Source organism: Dermacentor variabilis, chromosome 10 (genome assembly GCF_050947875.1).
Source record: "Dermacentor variabilis isolate Ectoservices chromosome 10, ASM5094787v1, whole genome shotgun sequence".
In the NCBI taxonomy this organism is placed as follows: domain Eukaryota; kingdom Metazoa; phylum Arthropoda; class Arachnida; order Ixodida; family Ixodidae; genus Dermacentor; species Dermacentor variabilis.
Window position 1 is genome coordinate 41330449 of NC_134577.1, and position 25647 is coordinate 41356095.

Genomic DNA, 25647 nt, shown 5'->3' on the forward strand with positions numbered 1-25647 from the left:
GCGTGTGAAAGGAGCGTGCTGGCGTGCGCGATAACACGGTCGTGGCCGCGCTGGCGTTGTGCCAGTACTGCGTCAATTCCGTGACCGCTGGCATCAGTACGGACTTCGGTAGGCATAGAAGGATCGAAATGGGCCAGAACGGGAGCCGTTGTCAGAAGGTCCATTAGAAGCGAGAATGCAGAGGCCTCGTCATCGCCCCAGTGGAAAGGGGCGTCTTTTTTCAAAAGCTCGGTTAGTGGTCGTGCTATGGCCGCGAAATTTTTCACGAAACGGCGGAAGTACGAATAAAGGCCGATGAAGCTGCGCACATCCTTGACACACTTTGGAACAGGGAAGTGCGTAACAGCATGGATATTGCCTGGGTCCTGTTGCACTCCGTTCGCGTCAACGAGATGTCTAAGGATGGTAATCTGGCGACGGCCGAATTGGCACTTCGATGCGTTGAGTTGCAGACCGGCTCGACCAAAAAGACTCAGGACTGCTGGAGATGCGCTCGAGGTGCGTAGCGAACATTGGGGAGAATACTATAACGTCGTCGAAGTAGCACATGCACGTGGACCATTTGAAACCGTGAAGAAGGGAGTCCATCATGCGTTAAAAAGTGGCAGGAGCGTTACATAGACCGAATAGCATCACTTTGAATTCATAAAGTCCGTCGGGAGGCGCTCGCCCTGTCTGGTCTTTGTGGTTCGTTTTTCTGCGCGCTATGCTTCCAGTGTTACAAAAGCATTCTTCTTGCGGTCGAGATCGCCCACGCCAATCTGCCAGTAGCTGGAGCGAAGGTCAATAGAGGAGAAATAGCGAGCACCGTGGCGGCAGTCAAGGGCGTCATCTATGCGAGGTAGGGGATATACGTCCTTTTCGGTAACCCTGTTAAGGTACCGATAATCCACGCAAAAGCGCCATGAGCCATCCTTTTTTTTACCAGTACAATAGGGGACGCCCATGGACTACATGACGGTTCAATAATGTTCTTGGCAAGCATTTTGCGAACTTCGGCGTGAATAACTTGACGCTCAGTCGGCGACACTCGATACGGGGCGGCGATGAATAGGAGGGGCATCGCCGGTATTAATGCGATGTTTAACAGTTGTAGTTTGGGCCAAAGGACGATCGTTAAAGTAAAGAAATATTGTGGTAGGGAAACAGAACGCGGTAGAGCTCACGAGCGTACTCGTACGGCATGTGGGGCGCAATCATTTTCTGTAAGTTGGCGATGGTACAAGTTGCCGACTGCGATGGTAGAGGAGGCTCGACTGTATTGTAGTCTACTTCAATGGATGCTACTGAGTGATCCTCGAATGACCAAAGCTGGGCCAGAGACATCCCGCGCCGCAGCACTTGTGTCGTCAAGCCAAAATTGACCACTGGCAGGCAGGCGCAATTCGCCTTAATAGATAAAACTGTATGAGGTACTGTGATCCCATGTGTAAGCAGGACGTCTTGCATAGGAGCCGCGATGTAGTGACCGTCGGTGACTGGCGGGGATGACACGAAGTCAACGTAAGTCAGTGCCGAAGGTTGCAAGCGAACGAAGTCGACGCAACTGAGGCGGGTAGGGTGTTGTTCAGCGGGATCCAGAACAGGCAGGTCAAGGCAGAGAGTACTGGCGGAACAATCGATGAGAGCAGAATGTGCGGAGAGGAAGTCTAAGCCGAGGATGCTGTCGTGGGGACAGTGGGCGATGACTGTGAATAGCACGATTGTGGAGCGATCGGCGAAGGAGATGCGGGCGGCACACATACCAATTACGGGGGCTGTTCCGCCATCGGCGACACGGCCAACAGGCGTCGTGGCGGGCGTGATTATTTTCCTCAGCCGGTTACGAAGGTCAGCGCTCATTACCGACAAATGTGCCCCAGTGTCTATAAGAGCAGATACAGAAACACCGTCGACTTGCACGTCAAGAAGGTTCAGATCAATTGGCAACGTCAGCAGAGAATTTGGCGGCGTAGGGAGCAATGCAGCTTCACCTCGAGGCGCTGCATTGTCTAGTTTTCCGGCTGGGAGCGGCGTGCGAAGGGAGTCGGCGAATAGGAGCGACGGCGCTGGGGAGAGCGAGATTGTCGTCGTTGGGATGAAGGCGAACAAGAATAGGGGCGGCTCGGCGCAGGAGAATCAGTGGCGGCATTATCGGAGCGGGCGGCATAGGGACGAGAAGGGCCACCTGGGGGCGAGAGTAGGCAGTATAAGTAGACCGGGTCGGGGAACTCCAGTGACTGCGACAGTGCCGAGAAATGTACGCGATTCGACGGGAGTGAAAACAAATGGGCTTGTCGTCAGCAGTGCGGCATTCAGATGGGTTGCGGAAACTTGGTGGGTAATAAGATGCGGGATGGGGCGGAATCGAAGAAGCCGGGTGGGTATCAGGGCGATGGGCCGAGCAGATGGGGGGAAGATCCAGGTATGCGAACTCCTCGCGAACAACTGCCTGGATCAGGGAAACCGTGACTGCAGGGGCGTTGGAGGGGCTGAAGTCCAAGGCAGTCGGATAGGCGGCCTCGATCTCACGCCGAACGATTCTGGTAACATCGCCTGTGTTGTTGGGACGAGGAGCGTCGTCACAGGAAGAAGTCGCTGGGGTGTTGGGCAAACGGGCAAACTGCTGGTCGATACGTCGGCTTTTAGCGAGTTCCTGGCGGCGGCACTCTTTTATAACTGCATCCACCGTCGCCACGTTGCTGAAAACGAGCAAGTTGAAGGTGTCATCGGCAATTCCTTTGAGGATGTGGGAAACCTTGTCTCACTCAGTAATGTTTGCGTCAACTTTGCGACACAGAGCCAAGGCGTCCTGAATGTAAGTTGACGTCTGCACACGGCTGGATAATGCCTTCTGCGCGGCAAGTTGGTGACCGTATGGGTTGCCGAACAAGTCTCGGAGCTTTTGCTTAAGCGAATCCCAACTGGTGAGCTCATCTTCGTGCGTCCGTAACCAAACTCGAGGTGTGCTGTGCCACCGAGGTAAAAGACTACGTTCGCGAGCATCATAGTAGGGTCCCACCGGTTATTGCGGCTGACGTGTTCGTACAGGCTGATCCAGTCCTCGACGTCTTCCCCATCTTTGCCAGAGAATACGCCAGGATCATGGGGAGCGGGGAGAGTGATGTAGGTCGTCGAAGTGGCAGCAGGTGTCGGAGCCAATGGAGTCGAGTTGTCGTCGCCGGGAGCCATGAAGGAAGGCTCGACGTACCGTCCACTGCGAAGCCCCGTGACGAGGTACAGGGAACGTCCACCTCCACCAGATATGTTAAGTGGGAAGACGCAGACGAAAAGCTATATACAAGTATATTTACAAGGAAGTACGTCGCACTTGGCCAAGAGGCAACAGCCCGCGCTAACCTCCTCTAATAGTCGGCGTCGTCTTCACCCTGCTCGCCTCTTTGTCTTCGCAAATACTGTTTCGTAGCAATATGCTGCTTCTGCAAATAAAGCATTTGGTTGCTAGTCAGCGCTCTGTCCTGTTTACTCGCTCGTCCTGTGTTGCGCTGTACCTGTTTTTATTCTAAAGAAGGCTCATTGTTTGCAGGTTTCAAAGCCGAACATTCTTGTGGCCGCAGCACAACCATAGAGAAGTTGACACTTGGTAGAAGTACAGAGCAATGCGGGAAGTTGTCACCAAAGAGTTTCTTTTCTTCCACAACAGTTCTTCATCGTTGCGGTAAGTGGCATCACCATGCGGAGCTTCCGACATGCCGTCTCTTCCAGCTAGACTGTTCTGAGAGGTTTGAAGCAGGAAACTCCATGAGACCTCATGCGACACGGCAATAGCTCACTTTGTGCAAGATGAGAGTGTTGTTAGAGCCACTAGAAAGTAGGACGGAAGTGCAGACAGACTACGTAAGGTGCAGTGGTTCCACAAGGTGCCCATGCTCTCCGGAGATAGCCTAGAGCATTGAGAGGCACGTGGGGACGGTGAGTGGCCATATAGGATTGCGAATTTTCGACAACGCTCAGAGGCGTGCTTAGACTGTGGAAGCGCTAAAGGTCGATAGGGCGCTAGTTCGCTTCCTGCGGGCGTACGAGATAGGCTGGAGCAGTGACGTGTGCAGCTTCAATTTTGTGCGGCCGATTATCGTTTCCGCACTCGTTTTCCACCCTTGTTAACAGTTTAAATCATTCCTCTTCTGCTGAACCTTTCCGTCTGTTCTTTGTCTCTTTCGCTCGTGCTGCCAGAGACGACCAAGGTGCCAACAGGCGCATCCTGCTGCCTCTCCTTTTGAGGGATGTCCTAAGTATACATCTTCATGTTTTGCGCTGTCATCTAAGTTTGCCAACTAAGCGCGGGACACCATATGTGTCTTGCGCCACGGGAGCGGTTTATCAAATCTGGCAAACTTGTGAGCAGAGCTACACGGGGGCAAACATGGTGTTGTCTGAGTGATTTCGCACCAAGGCATAAACAAAAAAGCAATAATTATTTGCTATAATTTTCCAGCCCCCTGTGCTGCATGCAAGTGGGAGCCACGTTTTCCAGACATTATCCTAGTAAAGAAATATTGCAAAATAAACGGTGCGCGAGAGCCCGAGAAAGCATTTAGCGTTAAGGAGAAAAAAAGGCTCGCTTGCTTCATCAACACCTCAGTAATACTGTATAGCTCCGAAGTATCCTTCCTGGGTGGTTTGGTTGGATTTTGATGTTTTTTTATCATTTTATGTCTGCGGCTGCCCACCGCAAAATGCACTCGGTTATATATTCTGAAGAGAAGTTGGCAATAATCTGTTAGTATAGTATGCTCACTTACTGCAGGCGTCTCCATGTCTGGCGTGTGTTTAATCGAGCAGTCAGTAATGTTAACTAAAAACTGCAGCGATGACTGCCTTGCTTTCGTAAGACGAACATAACACAAGACACGTCTTTATGGAACGGAGACTGTGGGGTCACAGGAATGCCGAGATTTGAATCGATCGACAGTTGGTGACGAGAGAAGCCGTAGCCCTCAGTGAACATTTCAACAGACAAACAGATCATAATCAGAGGACTGGGATTGATTTTGACGTCTCTAGGGAAAGGGCAGTTTATTGATTAATGGCAGTGTACTTCCCGAAGCTGCAGCTTGCCCATGAAGAACGCAGCAGTGAGTGGCGTCGTATCAAAATTTAACCCACGCGAGATGTTTGGTGTACACCAATGTCTCAAAACATGACCAGTTCAGTTAAACATTCCTTAGTCTATCGGAGTGTTGTCGCCGCGGCTGGGAATCGAAACCGCGACATCGTATTTATAAAGCCTTGCCTGCAAGCCGCCGTATTGACTTGAAGCAAAAATTATCGTGCCGCTGAGAAACAGCATCTAAGTAGCCATTCCTTGTGTAAACTTCCGTATTTGAGGTAACTTGGTACCAGGAATACCGAAGATTTCGTTCCAGATATTGGCAGCAAATCGTCGGGAGACCAGGGAAGAAACTTTTTTAAAATTAAAGCTGTGGGCTAAAGAAATAAAATAATACGCAAACCTATAACGGAGCACGAAGAGACTCTAAGAAAAAATGGCCACCATTTTTCTCCTCTCCTTTAGCAATCATTCCTACGTGTTTCTTGCCTGTCGAGCATGTATTTGTCTCTCTGGGGGAGTGCAACCAGACAGAGGGAGACAGTGAGCTAGCTGGAAAGCGTGCGGTGCCGGCAGCAAGACGGTCACGCGAGCCGTCCATTTTGTCGCGATATCAGACGAGGCAGGTACCGCGCCCATGATGGGTGCCCGGCTCGCCGCCATCGAACGCCCGAAAACGATCGGCCCCTCAGGGGAAGGTGTCGTTCGAGCCTCAAGAGCTCCGAGTGCACGATGAGCATCGCGCACGATATAGAGCCGGCGGAATTCGACGAATCAGTGGCCTTGTTCATTCAGAAAAAAATGTGTTACTAATCCTGAGTTTGGTTTAGAATTATCCCTTTGCGATGTTCGATTGATGGTTAAACACTTCACTGATTGACAGAGCGGTTTACCTCTCTACTCATTTATAGATAGATAGATAGATAGATAGATAGATAGATAGATAGATAGATAGATAGATAGATAGATAGATAGATAGATAGATAGATAGATAGACAGATACATAGATAGATAGATAGATAGATAGATAGATAGATAGATAGATAGATAGATAGATAGATAGATAGATAGATAGATAGATAGATAGATAGATAGATAGATAGATAGATGAACAGATAGTTGGAAATAGACAACGTGTATGTATGGGTGGACGCATTGATTGTTGGGATCGAGATAACGGAACGTTTCGCGAACGACGTTTAGGTGAGGCAAGATTGTACATAAATACCCTGGCTCTTGTCTCACTCCATATCGTCCTGTCCGTAGTTATCGAGGTAAAATTGTTGACGTGTTCCTGCTAGTTTAGACTCAAGCCGTTTTCAAGTATTCATTCCCAGCTGAGTTGTTGTACGAGTTACATTTTCGCCCGATGCCTGGCCATCGGGAGACGACACTCTAAGTGCGTATTCACAAAACTTCTTTTACGTAGGAGCATTTTATCGCTAGCCTGCGTTTCGTAGCCCGTCACTCGTCGTAACTACTGGTGCGATGACAAGAGCGATGAGTAGAGTTGTGCCGGGCAGTTAAAAAAAATTAAGATCTGGGCTTTTGCTTGTCGAAACTACGAGATTATAAAGAGGCACGCTGTAGTGGGGGGAACTCGGGAATAATTTTGGCTACTCAGAAGTCCTTAACGTGCACCCGATACATGGTACACGAGCGTTTTTTCGCATTTCGCCTCCCCCACTGCAACGGGGCCGCCACGTTCGGTATCGAATGCACCAGCTCGTGCTCAGCTGTGCAACGCCTTCGACACTAAGCTACCGTGGTGCGCAGCTGGTAGTTATAAGAGAACCTCTGCGCGTATGCTTGCAAATCCCGTGCCTAAGATTTTTACTCTCCTGTTGTAATAGATACCCGAAAATACGTACGGTACTGTAGGCTGCATTTCTCTTCAGAACGTTTCGCTTTTACACTCGGACGGCCCTTAAGAGGAGCCAGCCGGTTCTGTTGTCACCCTGCGTGCAAGGTCGAAAGAAGGGAGCGGCGCGAATCGATTTCGGGTCACCTGTTGTTTACGCCGCAAGAATGTGCCACGATCATTAGATGATGGCGGCATCTGTGCGCCGGGCATCACGGAGGATGCGCTCATTAGCGGACCCTTCATTAATTATGTGCCGCAAGGACAGATGAACGGGTCACCGTGAGAGGAGGACGCCATCAAGCGACAGCTGAGATAGTGAGGGAGTGCGTTCAGGATAGGCTTTGTGATGCGCACAAAAGATCCGTGCACACCTTGTGAAAAAAAATGTAATAAATAAAAAGCAGATCGCTATTTGATTTTAAAAGCAAATTCGTAGATCGCGAAAGGTTCGCGTTTGACGTGCACTTTGGAGCGACCTCGGGCTGATTAATATGAGCCAAGCTGATAGAACTCATCAATCAAGACACTGCCAATGGTGACAAAAGTTCTTTTGGGTGTTTTGGAAAAAATTGATGGGGAGGCCTATAACAACGAAATGCTTTTTTTGGTGTGTAATAAAGATATCCCGCCTGAGCCCAGACATAATAACAAAATATCGCGAAAAAACTTTAATAGAGGCGTAACAAAGGCTCCATGTGAAGGGCAGGAAGTCAGCACTACAAGCGCTGAATGGCTGGTAACGTTTTCCTTATCTGCATTAAGGCAACGGTGCAAAATTTGCAGTTGTAGGCCGCTCCTTTCAGACTGCTGTTTTCATTATATGTCTGCCGGATTCATGTTTATGCTACCGATGACAAGAGTTAAGCTTGAAGGCTTTAACCGCTGTTTTGTGACACCTCCGCCTGCCAAACACTTCTTGGCCCAAGTTGTAAAGGTCGCGAGCACTAAGATCGAAATTGCCGGCGCAGGCAGCGAGTGCGCGCTTCAGCCGTAATTTTAAAGCCTATGGAAGCATTAACCGGTCAGCAGCCGATATAAGCAACTGATATCTAGAGTATTGGTGGAAGAGAAGCAGGGAAGATATCGGTAGGAGCGGATCCGTTAAGGCATAGGTTTTGTGCAAGGTATAGACATGGAGGTTCTAAGAAAGAAAGAAAAAGATTAAGTAGATGTAGGCAGAATGGTAGAACAATAGGCAAGTATAGCATATCCGATTAGCTTAGGCAAGCTAGGTGACTATCTTCCAATAAGTAATCATCATCAAATAATCGCCATAGAAAACATAAGATTTCCCAGAGGATCCAGAACTTACACCTTCTTTCGAAATCACTCCCGCGTCACTCCGCTGACGTAATTAAGCGTATCTATTTGTGTGCATTTTGCGTACGAACATTGTGTTGTTCATGAGCTGGTACTGTAGTGCTGTGCCCCAGTGAACTTCACACTGGTCGATCTAGCCTTGTGGGTAATTGTACTTGCGTAAAAGATTGCAGTTGGTCTCTTTTGTATGCTTGTCTGTCTTTTCTGTTCGCTCTGTAGCGAGGAGTAGCTAGCGAAACTATGGGACACCTACACCTCCTTTGCCCTGCTTTACTAACGCACGCACGCACACGCACGCTCACATGCACGCAATGCACGCACCCGCGCGCGCGCGATCACACAGTACGATCCCAGAAGTGTCCCGCGTAGTTTCGAAAGAGTCTGAACGTGTGAAACCCCTAAATGGTAGCCGTAGGGCCTTATCATTTATTCTTTAGAAGGGATCAGTATAGGCTGGAATGGCTTGTTCGGTGCCGAGGGTTTTGCAACGTATATGCGAGGCTATTGACTTTTTCACAAAGGAGAAGTAGAACTTCCTAAGACATTCTTACGTTACTTGGCACTTTTGTGTTGCGCAATGAACACAACCCGAATAGAACTTTTGCGTAATGCAGCTTAACGAGTTTTGAGATCTTTCCGTCATTTTCGCGCCATTTCTGAAGCACCATTTCTAGGCACTAACGATAATCGATAGCTTTCCCTACATCTATTCTTGCCAAATATAGCGTGGAAGAAACTGTCTAAACAAACTTCATGACGGATGATGTGGCCTGACATGATCAAACGCCCAGTCATTCCTCTTTCCTCGCGGCTGTTTTCTCCCATCGGCTGTGAAACAATGCGTCAGAATCCCGCAATTTCGCCTGACCGGTATGCAGCCTCTAATGGTGAACAATGGACCGACATTCGCCGTTCTTGCGTCGTTAGAGAGCGCGCTCAATAGTTCGATTCCTCCCCTCTCCTTTTTTTGCACAGGGGTGACGTCACGCTTTATTGCTGTGGATATGCGAAATCGGAAAAGCGATCTTTGAATGCTGACGCAAGTGAGGCGTTTCTTTAGCGAAACGCGAAAAGCATTTTTTTTTAGCTGATTGATGGAACAAACAGTATTCGTCAGACTGCCGTTAATGTAAGAGGTGTCAGGGATTGGTGCCTGTCACTAGAAAGTGTTCTTTAATCATTATTCCAAGCAGTACAAACGGGATAGCCTTCGCGGTTGCTTCACAGTTGTTGAGGGCCAACATGCTTCGTAAATTATATTTTCCGCACGCTTCGCATTCAAGTATACTTCAAGTAAATGACATCTCACGTGGCCACTAACCAATCGCCGCCTTAAAAACTTTAGCTGGTGAAAACGACTCTCCTTTTTCACTCACTCAACTTGCGTCAGTTTATAGCCTTTTACCAAAGAAATCAACGCATCAGGAAAGCGCTTAGGAATAGCTAAATCGCTGCTTTAACGTAGAAAGCTTATCACGGCTCAGTGGCCTTACAACATTGAACGCGAATCCGTAAACGAACTACAATCTGCAAATTATTTACATAAGTACCATCGTGCTCATTAGGTTGCTACATTGAAATTACCTCGAGGTATGTTGAAAGGGCTAATCAGGCGCTTAGCTTTGATAAGTAGTGTATGCGCTTAGTTAAGTTCAACTAACGCGCGATGTATGAAGGGGTTCGCACACGTCGCACAAATACTTGATAGAAATTTAGATTGGTAATCATATGATTGATAATGTTTACGAATCATCGACACGCAGGCAAGCGCGGACTCGTGTAGGCAACTTAAACTGTGCCGAGTGTCAATGTCGTAAAGTACTACAGGATTAACGAATTCTTTTCAGCGTCCTGAAGGCGCACTCAATGGAACATTGAGCTAAGCTGTAATAGATAATTGCGATTTTACAAGTGACAAGTTGCAGATGCTACCACGAAGCAAATGTTTGTAAACCAGAAAGGATGGGATAACGAAAGATGGAGCGGGAAAGCCATGCTGTGTTTCCCGCGTCGATTCAACTTGACGTCATAAACTCTCACAGTTACTCAAGCGCATTTAACGGTTTATCGGTAAGTATGTAGTACAGTTACAAAAAAAACGAGAAGGCCCAACCTAGGAAGATTTGATTATTTCTCGTGCATAGAAATACCTTAACGGCGGGTATGCTTGGATGCGAATTCAAGCAAGGCACATTTGGGCTTAATTTTCTTTAGTAATGAACTAGGCCAAACGCATGAAAAGGAACTAATAAAGCATATATCAAGGTATACGTATACGGGGAAGCCAAGTTTCCATAGTAGTTCAAACGTTCGAAACATGGTTTTTATTCCACTAATGGCCAAACAGAGCTCCATGTCAACGACAATTCGAACAAATTGCTGGCGTTTATTTCTGGCCGTGGAGAGTCCTTGTCTGTAAAAAAAAGAAAAATATCTAGGAATTTTGTTTCCTCAGTTATAACCTCAATATTGTAACAGTCGCATAATAAGCATTGGGCTTGCTTAACTATCCACGGCTGAAATTCTAGCATATCAACAACGCAACTACGGGCCTTGCAGTAAGCTTCTTACGCTTCAATCATCATTTTGAGGCATGAAATTCCGCTTAACATATGCGATACATTGGGTAATTCAGGGTTATCTGCGGCTCATGGGGCTTGGCGCCTTCTGTGTGCAGAGGGAAGAGTTACGGTGCCGCAAAAGATCAAGTGACGTCATATCCCGTGAAAAATGAATTGACGTCACCTTTATTGATACAGGTACGAACATAGTTTTGCTGCAATAATTACTAGAGGGAACTCTCGCGCTGTGATCGTTCATCCACCACGGGGACGATGCTTAGTGCATGCATTTTGTCTGATCTTCTAGCTTGTGGCTTCAGACGTTCTTGTGGCTTTGTTTATTATGCGCTTTACCTGTTTTTGAAAATGAAAGGCAAGACCCCTGCACAGCTCTCAATCAGCTAGATAGAAAGCCGTTCACCTTGAACAAGATCTTGGGACCATGGCCTCGCATATCGCAGCTACAAAAGGCCACAAAAGCGCTGCTGCGATATTTGAAAGCGACCGGATTGAGTCAGCGTCTGTGATCCGGACTAAGTGACCGACTGATATCCCCAGCGGACTTTCTCTTCTTTTAATCTTTCCGTCCCCCTTTCCCTTTCCCCAGCGTAGGGTAGCCAATCGGGCTCAGTCCTGGTTAACCTCCCTACCTTTCATTTATCATTTTCTCTCTCTTTCTCTTTACCTGTTTTTATTAGGCTACATATCAAAGCGAGGTATAGTCATTTTTTTAATTCAGAAGGCAATAAGAATCTCTGAACACGCAGTATCGCTATTAATTGCGGCGGTTATGCCTGGCGAGGTGTTTACACGGAAACGCGCTAAGCATCTGAACGAGCTGGCTCGCCGGCGAGAAATTCTTAAATAATTTCCTTGCCTCTTGTCCGGGGTAGTTGGAGAAGTATGGAAGAGGCCTTTGCCCTGCAGCGGGTGTAGCCATGATGATGATGATGATGATGATGATGCCTCTTGTCAACGCATGCGTGCGTTGCATAACAATTTCAATATAAGGGTTCTGCGCTGAAGGTTCTCTGTTCGGATTCTGCCGATGGATAAATTTATTCACGTTTTTTTTAATTATATGGAACGCTGGGTACGTTGTTGAAAATGACCAGTTTGCAAGGTCGTGAAGCTGTTTGAAGGACGAAGTTTAGGCGAATCCGTGTACTAATCATCCTTGCCATGCTGGCTTACCCACCCTGCTTGCAGCTCCCGTAGGGACTGGGTCCACAGGTCCTGTTAGCAACTGAATGAAACTTGCTGTTTTGCTCAGAACATCTTTTATTAATGCGAAAGTATTAGATGTTCGATGAGGCAGAAAAGCCGCCGTTGTTGTCCGCAACTAGTTGTACCAAAAATTTATGTGACCTCATCAGCGTCTCGTATGACGTCAGTAGTACAAAATATAGCAAATGCTATAACAACGTTAACTGGTAGTAATCATGGGTAATTAATGGGAATTAAGGTGAATTACAATCAAGTAAAATGAATTAAAGCTAGATCAAGTTAGAGTAAGGGGACTTAAGGTGGAGCAAAGTGAATGAAGGTGAATTTAAGTGGATTAGAGCTGGTGCAAATGAGAGCAAGGTCGATTGAAGCGGATTAAGGTGGATTAAGGTTGGTACAAATGGGAGTAAGTTGGATTAACGTGGATTAAGGTAGGGTTGCGAAGGACATGTTACAATGTATGACATCACTTGTGATGGATGCAACCAGTTAATTGGTATGATTCATTAATTCATTGATTATATTTAATTGCGTAATTATTCTTTATAAAAACGTATTTTTTAATGTTGATGAAGTGAAAGGCACTCGTCTTTTCTTTGCACGTCCCACTTACATAAAATTGATCAATATTTCTTTTTATTTTGTGAGAACGAAATAATGATTGCCTTGTTCTCGCTATATTTTCTTTTTTTTCTTGACCAGTTTTGCATTCCTATGACCTAGTCGCGCTTCACTTGCGGTTCCTAAACAACCCTTGTGAATGTAGCTGACAATTGGGTATGGTCTAGTTTTCGCCCGGTTTTGCGACCCATGAGAAGCGACCGTGCATATTCTTCTAAAGCTCCAAACAAGTTAATATTGCTCTTTAGCGTACATTTAAGTGCATGCCTTCATGTAGCCCTAGAAGACTTGTAATGTGGCACTTATTTGCTGGCTTTTCGCCAAAGAATCAGCGCAATTCCGGTTGAACACCGTGATATGTTCATTCGTGGATAGGCGTAGAGAAATGTATCGCGTGACAGCTCAATCGAATATTGATCTGCAGCTGAAACAGCGGCTTCTAAACGAACCAACAAGCGCGGGCGTACGCTCTGTCACGGGAAAATAAGAAAGCTCCAGCGGTGTATCGCGAGTCTCACTCTCTCGTTCGTCAACTTCGTAACCTGCACGCCATTGGGCGATCGAAATCACTGTCTCGCGTTTTCCATTCCTCTTTCCAACCGGGGCAGGTCGCGGCGGTTTCGCGGTTGCTCCGTCGTGCCCGCGAAAGCCGATGAGCGTCGAGGCCGTGTGCGTCGACACTTCGATTATTGCCCAAAGGCTGAGGCGAAGCAACGCGCCCGTGTGGCGCGACAATATTTATGACCGACGACCGTATACGTTCGCTGGCCAAACGTGCTTTCCGGTACTAGGGAGTCTCCGAATGCCTGCATATTTGGCGCACAAAACTTGCGCGGCAGACTTGATTTGTGAGGAACGCCGTACGAAACGAGTGGGAAACTCTCTGCGCGTGCGTTTTTGATTGGTATACGTAGTTTATCGCTGAGCGTTCGCGTTTCGTTTTGACGACGTTTTTTTTCTGTAGCACGTTTACCGTGATCACGTGACTTAGCTGCGCACAAAGAAAGTGGATTGCGGTTTTGAATGATAAAATCGGAAGTTAGCGCGTCCTTCCTGGCGGATGTGTTCCACGTCCGTGTCTAGATAGCGCTGCAGAACTTCTTGAACATGGCTCGCCGACTAGCCCAAACCAAGATCCTGCTCGACAGCGACCGCCCCGCTCAATAATTGGAGGAACGCACCATCGTTCGCGCCATGAGAAAGAACGCCAACGCTAGGCTGCTCGGAATTCCCGAGAAAGAGGACATCAGCTATAGAATGCGAGTGGGGTGTACTTTAGTCGACGTCAGGCGCTCCTCTTCGTTAGTTAATCACTTTGGATAGTTTCTGCACCAAATTTTGTTCAAAGCTACCTGCAGCATTGATACAACATTGATACATCACGCTTTATCACTTCCTCTACTGGATATGCTACACGTCATCGACACTCACAGACAATAACACCGTTAATTACTAAAAAGAATTGCTTCAAATTTTCCTTTTTCCCCAGAACTATTGTTGAATGGAATAATCTTACTGATGACGTTGTAACTCAATGCTCACTGCCATCATTTGAGTCGCACCTATGTTTATGTAGCGAGTGATTTACTGTGTGTTATTCAGTAACTGCTTGCATTTGTACATCGCGAGTGACCTATGTTATGTATCGCTGTATATTGTACTTGGATGTTTTTCACTTTGTATGCACCCTGCTAAGGTCCTGGAAACAGGGCCGCAGTATCAATAAATAAATAAATAAATAAATAAATAAATAAATAAATAAATAAATAAATAAATAAATAAATAAATAAATAAATAAATAAATAAATAAATAAAAACGGTATTTGTTAGACCCCGCTGCAGTAGTAATCTGAAAAGACGCAATATCCCTTTAATTGATCACCTACATGTGTGTACGTAAATGTAGAGAGTGTCAGTAAATGTATGCCATCCGCCTTTTTAACGGAAGCTTTATATGAAACTTGAATACGACTAGGCATGGCAAACGCAATCAGGTGACAGTTTTTTCACTGCTGTGTTTCCATACGAAAGTACACGTAATCAAGGCTGATTTGTGAGGATGTCTACATGGGCCAGAACTACTATTAGACAAGGTGGTCGACCAGCTAACACAATTACCGGTTCTATTTCCTTCGACGTTACGCGTAGGTGTAGTATAGCGGCTTTGGTATTGTGAAAACGCGGCAAGGAGCTTTGTAGAAACGTCATCTGACAAATAAATTGGTATAGAACTTGAGTTAGGCCAGCGTAATCAGCCGTTAAGATATCTATTTTTTTGTCTCTGCTCTGGAAATCAGCATAATAAATTACGGACAAAAGATAAGCAGTTGTTTCTATAACGTGAGGCTTATAGCGCGTGAAAAAGACGAGGACGAAAAGGAGACGTGACACACACAGGCGCTTACTTGCAGCAATCTTTAGTTCGAGCAAGTGTGTTTGTCACGTCTCCATTTCGTCCTTGTCTTTTTCACGCGCTATAAGCCACACGATGTCTTACTAACAAGCCCAAATCACTGCTTTACAGTGTTTCTATAAGATCAGACATGAATAATAATGAATTCTATTGATGGCAGCTGCAAGGCGCAACGCAGTACAGATATCAATACCCATGCCTTCAAAAATGAGGCCGCTCAATGTTATAATGAATCAACCAACCCACGCTTCGGTGACAGAATGATTAAATAAATGCTATTATCAATTGGTAAATGTAAGTGTTGATCAGCGGCTCAGCAGGGTTTAGGTAAGTGAGCTAAGAGATAAAGTAATCGATCGACCATTCTACGCTCTCTTCTACAGTTATTGTCTTATGCTCAACACGAAAGAAAAGTAAGTTGAACACATGGCATGAAAGCAATTATCAAAAAGAACTGGACTTTAAGTTTTATTAGCCTGGTCGCTGTAGATGTAGTCCTGCACGTGCGAATATAACAAGACAAACTAACTATCGGCTGGCACTCAATGGTTCTGAGTTTTATTTACATTTTCGAAATGATTGCGCAGTTGTGTCAAGTGGGACTATTACGCCTCCCTTCCGTTTTTCGCGGATTACGTTTTTCTTACGTTACCCCTTGCTCTTACTCTGCTTCTTGCGATACAGCTTGCCAGTATTGATTAACGCAAGTAAAACGAGCCTACGTACAATTCAAAGCGGTCAGGCTATGGCGCTCAGGATTTGCCTAGGTCTTCCTCGAAGTATGTCTAGGGCGGCAACTATTGCAACCACAAGAGACCACCTCATCAGGACCCACATCTCAGTTGAAGCTCTAAGAGTACACGTAAGGCTCCTTGCCATACTCCTTGTTACCATCTAGCTTCTCTACCTGCGGAGAGATCACGTGCCTCGTTCTGCGGAATGGTATCAGGACATCGTGAGACTATAGCATCTTGCTTCCCACCTGCCGCGAGGCCTACAACTCCTGCTTGGTGTCTCATTCAAACAAAGATGAACCTGACAATGCCTGGCTTCCGTAAAAAAAAAAAGCAGATATATCATCACCAGCTCTTAAACAGCTTATCTTACTCCTATTAAATAAGAAGTACCGGTATTACACCCGCATATACACTGACCGCTCCGTCCTGTCAAAAAGCTCTACCGCAGCTGTCGCCATTCCAGCAAAGGCCACCACTATCAAGCTGAAAACATCTCACTTGACAAAGTTCACGGCACCAGAACTCGCAGCTCTTCAAGTCTGACTACACTTTTTTGATTACGAACCAGCACACAAATGGTTCATTTTCTGCGACTCGAAGACGGCACTGCAGTGCTTATTGTCAGCCTTACGGCGCGGTCCGCATGAACAGCTGGTACTTGAAATCACAGAAGCCATACACCACGTGACTGAGCAAGGACATGAAATAATTTTTTCAGTGGCTACCAAGTCACTGTGGTACCATCGGCAGTGAACGTGCCGATCAAGCTGCTCGTTCAGCTCATGCAGATGACAACCGCCTATCGATTCCGCTGTCTAGGACAGATGCTGCAAGGATGCTCCGCCTACTTGCACGCAAATACATTATATCAGAATGGAATGAGCCACATTTTACGGACACCCATTTACACACCCTGGATCCAACTTTAGCCTCCGACTTCCTCGAAGACTTCTCCGAAGAGACGCGGCCCTTTTGCGTAGGTCTATGGTTGGGCGTCGCGTTTATAAATGCCTCTGCGTTCCGCATAAGGATGGCCGACACCGCAGTATGTGGCAATTCGGCGACGCGGGAACGATCGCCATGTTCTTTGCCAGTGCCCGCAATAAAGTGTGCAGAGACAATCACTTTCCGTTGGGCTGAACCAGTTGGACGACCAGCCTCTGTGTGAAGAAATAATTTTGAAACATCGACGCGACTTGACATCGCATCAGAGGGCCGTGCAAGCGCTACTCCGCTTCTCGAGATGGACCGGCCTATGGGAACGCATACGGCTGGAACGCCTTTTCTGTTAAATGCCTCCATTTTTCTTCTTCTTTTTTTTCTTGCTCGTTTTTTTCTTCTCGCTCTTTGCCGTCTTTGCGAACCCTATATCTCCGTCCCAGTGCAGGGTAGCAAACCGGAAACTCGCTTCAGGTTAACCTCCCCGCCTTTCCTCTCTTTCTCTCTCATCTCACCTCAGTCATAGGCACCGCTTTTCCTCCGGCGTTTTCCAACTCTGCTAAAATCTGCAGAAGCATCATGCTATTAAAAATGTATAAATGGCTAATGTTCATAGCCAGGTTTGGTTTGGTACTCGCATTCTTGTTCTTTCAGTCGTTTCCATGTGCCGTAGAAATTCCGACTCTCAGAAGTGTATACCCTGCCGTTGCAGTAGAGACTTCCACAAGAAAATGGAAGGAAAAGAAATAACCAAATAGATGGAGAATAAGCGAAAGAGAGAAGGAAAGAAAGGAGCCCAACCAGCGTGCGCCTGGCACGATAACGACGCAACCTTTCTGTGCTTCATGCACAATGCAGGCCTAGTGTGCTTTGGAAAAAAGGATTAAGCGCAAGATACAGAAAGTGTGGAGAACTGAGCCGGAGGCCGGGAAATGAGGGGGTGGAATGAAAGCACGAGCGTTTGTTCGTTCTCTTTATATCACCCGTCTGCGGCCCGCCGTGTTAAACAGTAAGAACTCTGCAGCTGCCATAGCAACAAGCGCCAATTTTCTCCCTGTTTATTTCATGCTCGCATTCTCGCCACCTTATATCTCTCACAATACATGACGTTTAAACAAGGAGGTTAAACAAGGTGGCGCCCGATTGACTGTTCTACACGTGGCAGATAGGAAGGAAGAATGGAAACAAAGAACAAAGAGTCGCTGTGCATACTTCCGCGAAGGAACATTCACTGGTGTAGCGTACAGTGGTTGAATGCAGTTGCCTTCGAAAAGTGCTGCGGTGATCTAGTAGTTACGCACGTGCCCAAGTACTTGAACCAAAGTCTCACGCTCTCTTCATCCGAGCGTGGTCTTTCACCTAAGCAGCTAAAAATAATATAAGAAAGTCTCGCCGTCGGTAGAAGGGAGGGCAGCAGTACAGAAAGCGCTCTATAATTTTGTCACGCCCGTAAGGTCTGCATGCGGCGCTGTTTGCCATTTTGATGTGAAGAAGCCATTATGCGTGTCATTTTTACAACAAAGTTTGTCGCCTGATCACTGAAGCTGGGCATAAGTGTGATCGATGGCTTTACTGTTGAGAGATAACCCGGTGAATGTCGAGTGCAGCTGTGGGCACACCTTAGTGGCAGCATAGTCACGGTCTCCGCTGTGAGGCAGACAGCTACGCCATCCGGGGCCAAAAGTTTCCCTCTGGCCTCTCTCTCTACAAACGCCTTTTCCTGCGTCGATCCTTAGAAAGCATAAAAATGACACTCATTTTTACTAGGCTGCAGTCGCGAGGCATTTCTGGCTCACCAGACTACACATTGGCTAAAATTGTATTGACGTTACTGAATAGAAATTTTCGTTTAGAGTTCGGTGCACGATTGCTTTTCTTACAGCGCGTGGGCAGTTTTAAAGCTCTTAGGTGATTTCTTTTTGATATATCTATGGTAAAGGCAGTAGCCTGCGCCAATTAAAGGCAACGTCTCCTAAACGCCATGTAATAAAAAGAAAACATGCGTGAGCAGTCATGGTCTTCGTTGTCAGCGTAAACTTTTCTCCCCGATTTTACTGCCTCGATTCGCACGCTTCCTGACTGAATGTGAGCGAGCGCATTGAGGGTCATTCTCACGTAGGACAAATAGTGTACATTTGTCAAACTCATGTGAGCGACATAACTGTGCCGTGTTACCAACCGAAAAAGAAATGAAAGAAAAGAAGGAATTGCTCTCTTTTATTTCTTCAGGCGGGCTTGTGGTGCTTACCTAAACACTTGATTAGACGTGCTACATAGCCGAGGAATTTTTTCTTTTCTTTATATTTCTCCATCTGTACTCCGATATTTGAATACCTACATATACACTGAACTATTTGGCAAGGAGTGAATGTGCGAGGAGCAGTCGTAGTCCTCTACGCATTCATCCACGGTACAGGCGTCATCCACGCTGACTCCGACGGTGTGGATGACCCTCCTCCTCTGTTATAATGCACAGCTCTTCCCACTTAGGCCATAGAGCCTGATTTGTGTTAAAAACGCTTCTTTCTTTCTTTCCTTCCTTCCTTCCTTCCTTCCTTCCTTCCTTCCTTCCTTCCTTCCTTCCTTCCTTCCTTCCTTCCTTCATTCATTCATTCATTCATTCATTCATTCATTCATTCATTCATTCATTCATTCATTCATTCAATGCTTTGAAATGAGCATAAAGGAGAGCCGAACTGGTTTAAACGCGCTCACTTGCTATACCGGACGCCTGGTCTGTGGATACCTTCAAGTGAAAAAAAAAACAAACAAATAATCTGAAGCCTTCCACTGGCGTGATCACGACGTCACTTTTTCTCCCATTCCTGCCTATAGGCCTGCGCTTCGCCGCGGAGCGCGCCAGGCTTTTGTGGCAGACGTTGCCTGCATCTGCGTTCGGTTCCGCAGGAGAGTGCGGCAGAGGGGTTTACGGAGAGGCATGGGAGCTAGGCAGCGAGTTCGGGGCGGGCGTGCGGGATTGCGTCGGCGAGATCGGCCGTGCGTGCAAGGCTCCCTAGGGTGCCGTGACCGGCCCCTTTTTTTCTTTTTCTCTCCTCACTCGATCGCGGCCGCACACTCGTACCCCGCCACACGCGCTCGCTCGCTACAGCAGCTGCACGCGCAAGCAACGGACAACAAAGGTGCTACGTGCGCGCGGTGACGCGTCGCTGAGCGAAGGAAGGATCACCGCTGCGGCAGGCACGCTTTCGCCATTAATCCCATCGCAACATGGTCTGATTGTCTTGCCCATCTCTTGTTTTATCTGGCGGGAGTAAGCACGAACCGAGGGTATGTCTAAGAAAAAAAAAAAAACAAAGGTTGGCGTCTGGGAGACTCGTCTCTGCTTAAGCAGCCTCGACAGTCTTGGTCTGTCGCTACTGTGTGAGTAAGGCTAACCGCGCGCATTAGCTGTGATCAGGTGAGTTATGCTTAACAACTTCGAAGTCTCTCGCAATGACGGATGAATGTTTCTGATTGCGACGACCTATTTCCTTCTTTATCAAGTTGATATAATCTCGTAGTTTTGGCGTGCTTGTTTCATATGGCTGTGCTAACAACTTGCGTTAGTCGCGATTGCATCGACGTAAGATAGAGGTTAGACCAAGTCGATGTTGGTGTACAAAAAGGCAGACGGGGCATTTCTTGATTTGTCTTTCTCGTTAGCGGCGCGTCAGCATTGTGCGTCAAAGCACTGACGTGCATTAGCGCGAGTGTGTGCACGTGTGTGTGCGTGCCACGAGTACGACCGTAACTATAGGCGACTTTATTTACTTTGTCACGTTATCTCTACTAATAACAGCTAAACGTTCCCAGCTGACGTGTCCTGGAAGGAAAAGTATTCTCACTGAAGGCTATGCAAGCGAAATCTCAATCGGTCTTTCTCGAGTTGTTTAGGTTGGGCTGTGTACATTTGTTTAGGTACTGCACTGAACTGCGCTTCTTGGCGTTTTTGTGTGTACTGCCATGCCTCAGTGCCACTTTCCTTTGCTGATAAGGATGTTGCGGGAATTACTTGTGGCTGTAGCGGCGGCATTGCAATGGAGGCAGAATGAACAAAATAATAGAAAAACCTCACTTGTCTATCTAGATCGGTTTGCATGTTAAAGAACTTCACGTCATTGATAATAAATCCAACCCCCCCTCCCCCCACCAACCCTACGCGCTGACACAAAGCTATAAATTTAACGTTGCCTGCGAAAACAAAGAAAACAAAACCAAAAAGAAAACATTGAGAGGCTGACTTAAATATTGAGAAAAGAAATAAACGAAAACGGACAGAACAAGGTACTGCAACTACAAAAGCTAAAAAAAAAAAGCCAGTAAATACCACAAAGGGGACATAGATGCCTCAAAGTATCTGGAAACGGAGGGGCGACGGTTTCGGTGAGTTTGTATTTAATGACGTTTTCTTGACATTAGCACAACTTCTAATAAAATAAATAAATAAAGGAGAAGAGAAGAAAACAGGTGAAAGCGGAGTACTAAAGTTTACGGTTTGGCCCTAATGTAACGTTTAGCGCACCACTTTTTTCTGCTTGTTTTTCCTTTTCTTCTTCCTTCACTCATTCCGACTTGGGCTAATGCCAGGAAATATATCCGGAAGCGCCTAAGACCGATATGACATGCATAAAAAAAGAAGGAAAAAAGTGGCGCTGAACGGCTGGGTGTAATGACGGGTGCTTGCTGTTCAACGATGGTCAAGGACGTCATCTCTTTGTAGAATACGGCGGAAACGAAGTAAAAGCAATTGAAAAAAAGAAAAGCCGAGGGAGAACGAGAGAGGGTGAACAAAGCAACAGGGGAACTGCCATAAGTGAGAGGCATACACGTAACAGCTACAAAAAAGAAAAGGGAAACTACAATCAAACCAAGAAGAAAAAGAATAGCCAAGAGAAAACGCGGTCTGGCACAGGGGCCCGCCTGGGGCGTCTCGCGCTCGACAGCTCCATCTTCCCGAAAAAGGATCGCAGCACGCTGGACATCTATAGTGGACGATCACGCGCGAGGTCTTCTGCTAGAGTGAGTGGACGACGTAGCAGTCGCGCGAGGAACCTGACAGCGCAAGGCCCTGCGGGACGCGGTTATTGCTTGAACGCCGTGGCTATAAGGCTAGGTGGTGCGAGCGCAGCGATGACGTAAAAGAGAAATTCCGGGGACGGAGCGGAAGGATGATGCAAGAGGGAAGCTTTGGAGGAACGCCAGTGCCATTTAGGAACTTCCGATTGGCTATCCCGTGCACAGCGAAGTAGTGTTAGGACAAACAGAGGAAGGCCACTTAGGCGCGAGAAGCCACCGTAATCAGTCTGTCATGTAGCGCAGATTTAAAAAGGCGGAATTACGGGTATACGGGGATGCGGGGATAACAGCACATATCGGAACGATATGTGCTGTTATCAGCGTGATCAGGGACCGTATCTTGAGAAGATTTGTTTTGGAATTCATGTTTTATTCATTTCTTATCGACAATTCCACTGTGCAGCTTATGCCAATGAATGCGGCGCACTAGTTCTGGAAAGCCAGTGACAAAGCGTAAAGCTTTAAAAAGGAAAGCGTGCTGAGTCAATGGCATTGTATATCTCTGCATATTATCTAATAAATAAAGTAGTAATAATAAAACCCGAGCGTAGAAGACGCTCGCGCCAAAGGTATATTGATGAAAAGTAAGGAAAAAATAACAAGTAAACACATTCAACAAATCTCTAACGTAATTGAAATTCCCCAAGCTTCCTTCAGGGTAGGTTATCGCAACGATCAGGTCCGTAAATTAAGACGCTTCTACGAGAGCCTCATCCCTGAGCAACATAGAAGTGTACAGCAAATAGCTAGACATCGTCGCTCCTGAGAAAAGCCATACCGAGCGCATTAGTTTCGTCACCTTTGTTGCCTCTTTATTGTCACTCCGTGGAGTAACGGCCGTCTTGTGCTCTGGGAAAGGCGTCCTACTGAGTGTCAGCCTTTAAACGGTAACCGCGCGCGACACATTCGGCCCAGACACAAGCGTGGTCATTGGGCTGTTCAGAGCGGACGCCCTGCAACAGAGGACACGCGCACCTAGATACCGGCCGCGTGGTCGCAGGTTGACGCATGGGATAGTTCACAAAGGGATAATTTACCGTCCACTTGCATTTATATTGGAACGTTACAGAGAGGAAGCTATCCGTCCCCTGAAAAGCCACTGTCAAAATGAAAATTAGTTTTTTTTTTAGTGGTGAACTTTCCCTGGTCATATGACCGCCACTGGTGACGAAATTGTCATACTTAGGCAGTCACGCGACCACTTGTGCGATGGCTAGCCGATGGCAGCGAAATGCGGAACTAATCAATAATTCGTGGGACTAAATAACGGATGATGGATTAATCGATGGAATGAACGGCTGAGGTCTGCCGCAAATCTCCAAAACAAATTGGCGGGATATTTCGAAGGTCTCTTGCTTGGACTCAATCCACGCCGCGGGACACGTAATGACCCGACTGTACGCTAATCTGGCAGATTAGTACGTTAAGTAAAACCGCCTTAGGCAACATGTCCACCTTAGTCAACAGGTTCACACCAGTGTGGTTCCTTGTCCCCGCGAAGGGTGCTTCACCAATTGCATGATATGTCGGCGGGCAAGCGCGCAACTCGGGCGCACTTTGATCTTCAAATCAGTAAAGAAGGGAAGAAAGAACGAACAGAATGAGGATGCATTTAGCGATGCAGTAAAAAGTAAGCAGGTAACTAAACGTAGTGTTTCAAATGTGCTATACGCGGGCTAAAAGTTACACAAAAATCTAACTTTGACACAACGCCAACCTCTGACCCAGTAACAGTTGCGCCAAGAGCACAAGGTATTATCCTGTAAAGCGTGCTTTGTTGCTTGCGTTGCTTCTGTGTGAGAGAGCACGCAATTCGAACGCACAGTGGCGTCGAAACCGGCCGCTAACGCAAATGAACTTGGGCAATATGCACAGAGTGTCAAAATAAAAAAAAAATAAGTGTAAATACATGAGAAGTATAGAAATTCGGCCTTGTTGGCACGACATACTGCAAGTGAAGGGCAAAAAGCAGGGACAGGTTACAGCACATGTTCATGTGTTATACCCTGCGTCTGTCCTTTATTTTTGCTCTTCACTTGCGATAATAGGAACACGAAATAGCAGCGCAATGCCATAGCCATAGCCATAGCTGCTGGTGTTTGCGTAACAGGTGCGTCTAAGGGGCGAAGCACATGGAGAAAAGCTAAGAAACCTTTATTTGTTATATTCAGTTCGTTGCTGGGACAGGCGTAAAAAAGAAAAGCAAGCCAGGCGAAAGGAAAACGTACAATGTAAACTCATATCAGTTAGGCATTTGTCAAGTCTAGTAGCTACGGAATATGTATAGCCCGCATCACAGCCTTGCCTAATTGCGTAGCCGGCATGATGCACTCACGGAATTCCCTGTCACGGCGGCACACAAAACTTCACAGCAAAAGTCGTTAACTGCAGTAAACTCCACGTAAGCAAACCATGGCTAGGATTTTCCACGTAACAGGTGCTTCTTACCTCGGAACACTTTGATGAGGCGATCAGCGAAATTTTTTCATAGTTATCTTTGTGGCTGAAACGGAAGGAGCCCAAAAAGAAAGCAAATATCACGAAGAAATGAGACATTATACAAGCTCATTTCAAGTCTCGGAAGCCTCACAGTTGTTGCGCGGACAAGCGTCGTGAATAAACAATGCTCTTACCGGTCGATGCGAGCGTAGTAGCCTCAGGGCCACCGGATGGTCGATTCGCAGTTCCCAACCTCGTCAGCGCCGAGCAGGTGCCTTTCAGGGACGCCGGTTATGACGCCGTGCGAAACCGCGGGGGAAGAAATTGAAAACTCGCGCACCACCACCCACGTCGAGGCACAAACGCAGCGCTCTCAACTGGTCGTCGCGAATCTCCGGAATCACAAATTCACTTACGGTCAGCGCGCGAACAACCGAAGCACTCGGCACTCTCAGTTCCGCACGAAGATCGCAATGTCACGGCAGGTAGAGTGCGTAATGCATCCTGCAGGTTTTGAGACCCACGGGTGATGATAGCACAGAGAAGCGCAGTTCAGTCACGTCGTCTACTTGATCTGTCTAACCAGACGACAAATCCGGGCTGTTGTCGGCTTGGTCCTTGACAGTGAAGCCAGGTGATGGAAGTCAAGCGAAGGAGAGCGTCGTGTGCTCTATCGTAGGCGAGAGAGGAAAAGTAAAACGAAGCGCTTCGACGCAGAGCAGCAAAGTTACCAGCTTATATTGAAATAGCGATGATGATTTCGTCTTGGTCGTGCGATGTCGTCTGCTGCCGTAGAGCGCGCGTCTCGACACTTCCCGAAAGTTTGCAGTGCCAACGAAAGAAAATGCGAGCTCCGTGAAATCCAGATCAACTAGGAGTCTCGCAGCTAGTTGTTTCCAGTGCGCGAGTGGTCGGCGCCTACAAAACAGTTGGAAAGCTACGTTCCAGGTCCCGAACTGTCACATTCACTCAAGCGCGCTACGAAACCCAGTTTATAAGAATGCAAGACCCACTACACGCCGTTGTTGTTACGAATGGCACACAAAGCGTGCGGCTCGGGCAGGGCGTTCTGAAAAAAAAAAGCTATAAAAGAAATTAAGATCTACGATAGCAGCGGAAGAGTGCTGCTGCGGGCCTTGAACGGAACTTAAAAAGAAAACTAAAAACTTGGAGGCGCCCGACACCGTTCGCCAGACGGGGCGCTGGAGCTAGATTGGCGTCGAAACTCGGAGCGCGCGGTCTTCGGCTCCAGCCACGCGCCGCTGGCGGCGCCACTGGCTGCGGCCGGAAGTGAAAGTGGCTGTGATGTCACTTCTGGTTTAGGATTCGACGTCGCACACGAACGGAGCAGACGACGGCTTTCGAGCACCGAGCGCGCGTCGTCTGCCCCCGTTAGGTAG

At 47.2% G+C, this 25647-nt stretch overlaps 1 protein-coding gene across 1 annotated transcript in view; it reads right to left on the reverse strand.

The window, feature by feature from the left end:
- The window catches only part of Stacl (SH3 and cysteine-rich domain-containing protein), a 351595-nt gene extending 326170 nt beyond the window's left edge, over positions 1-25425 (reverse strand). The window contains exon 1 of the mRNA XM_075672475.1: positions 24442-25425. The gene's annotated coding sequence lies outside the window, so the exon portion shown is untranslated. The remainder of the gene's footprint in view (positions 1-24441) is intronic.
- Positions 25426-25647: the final 222 nt, after the last annotated feature.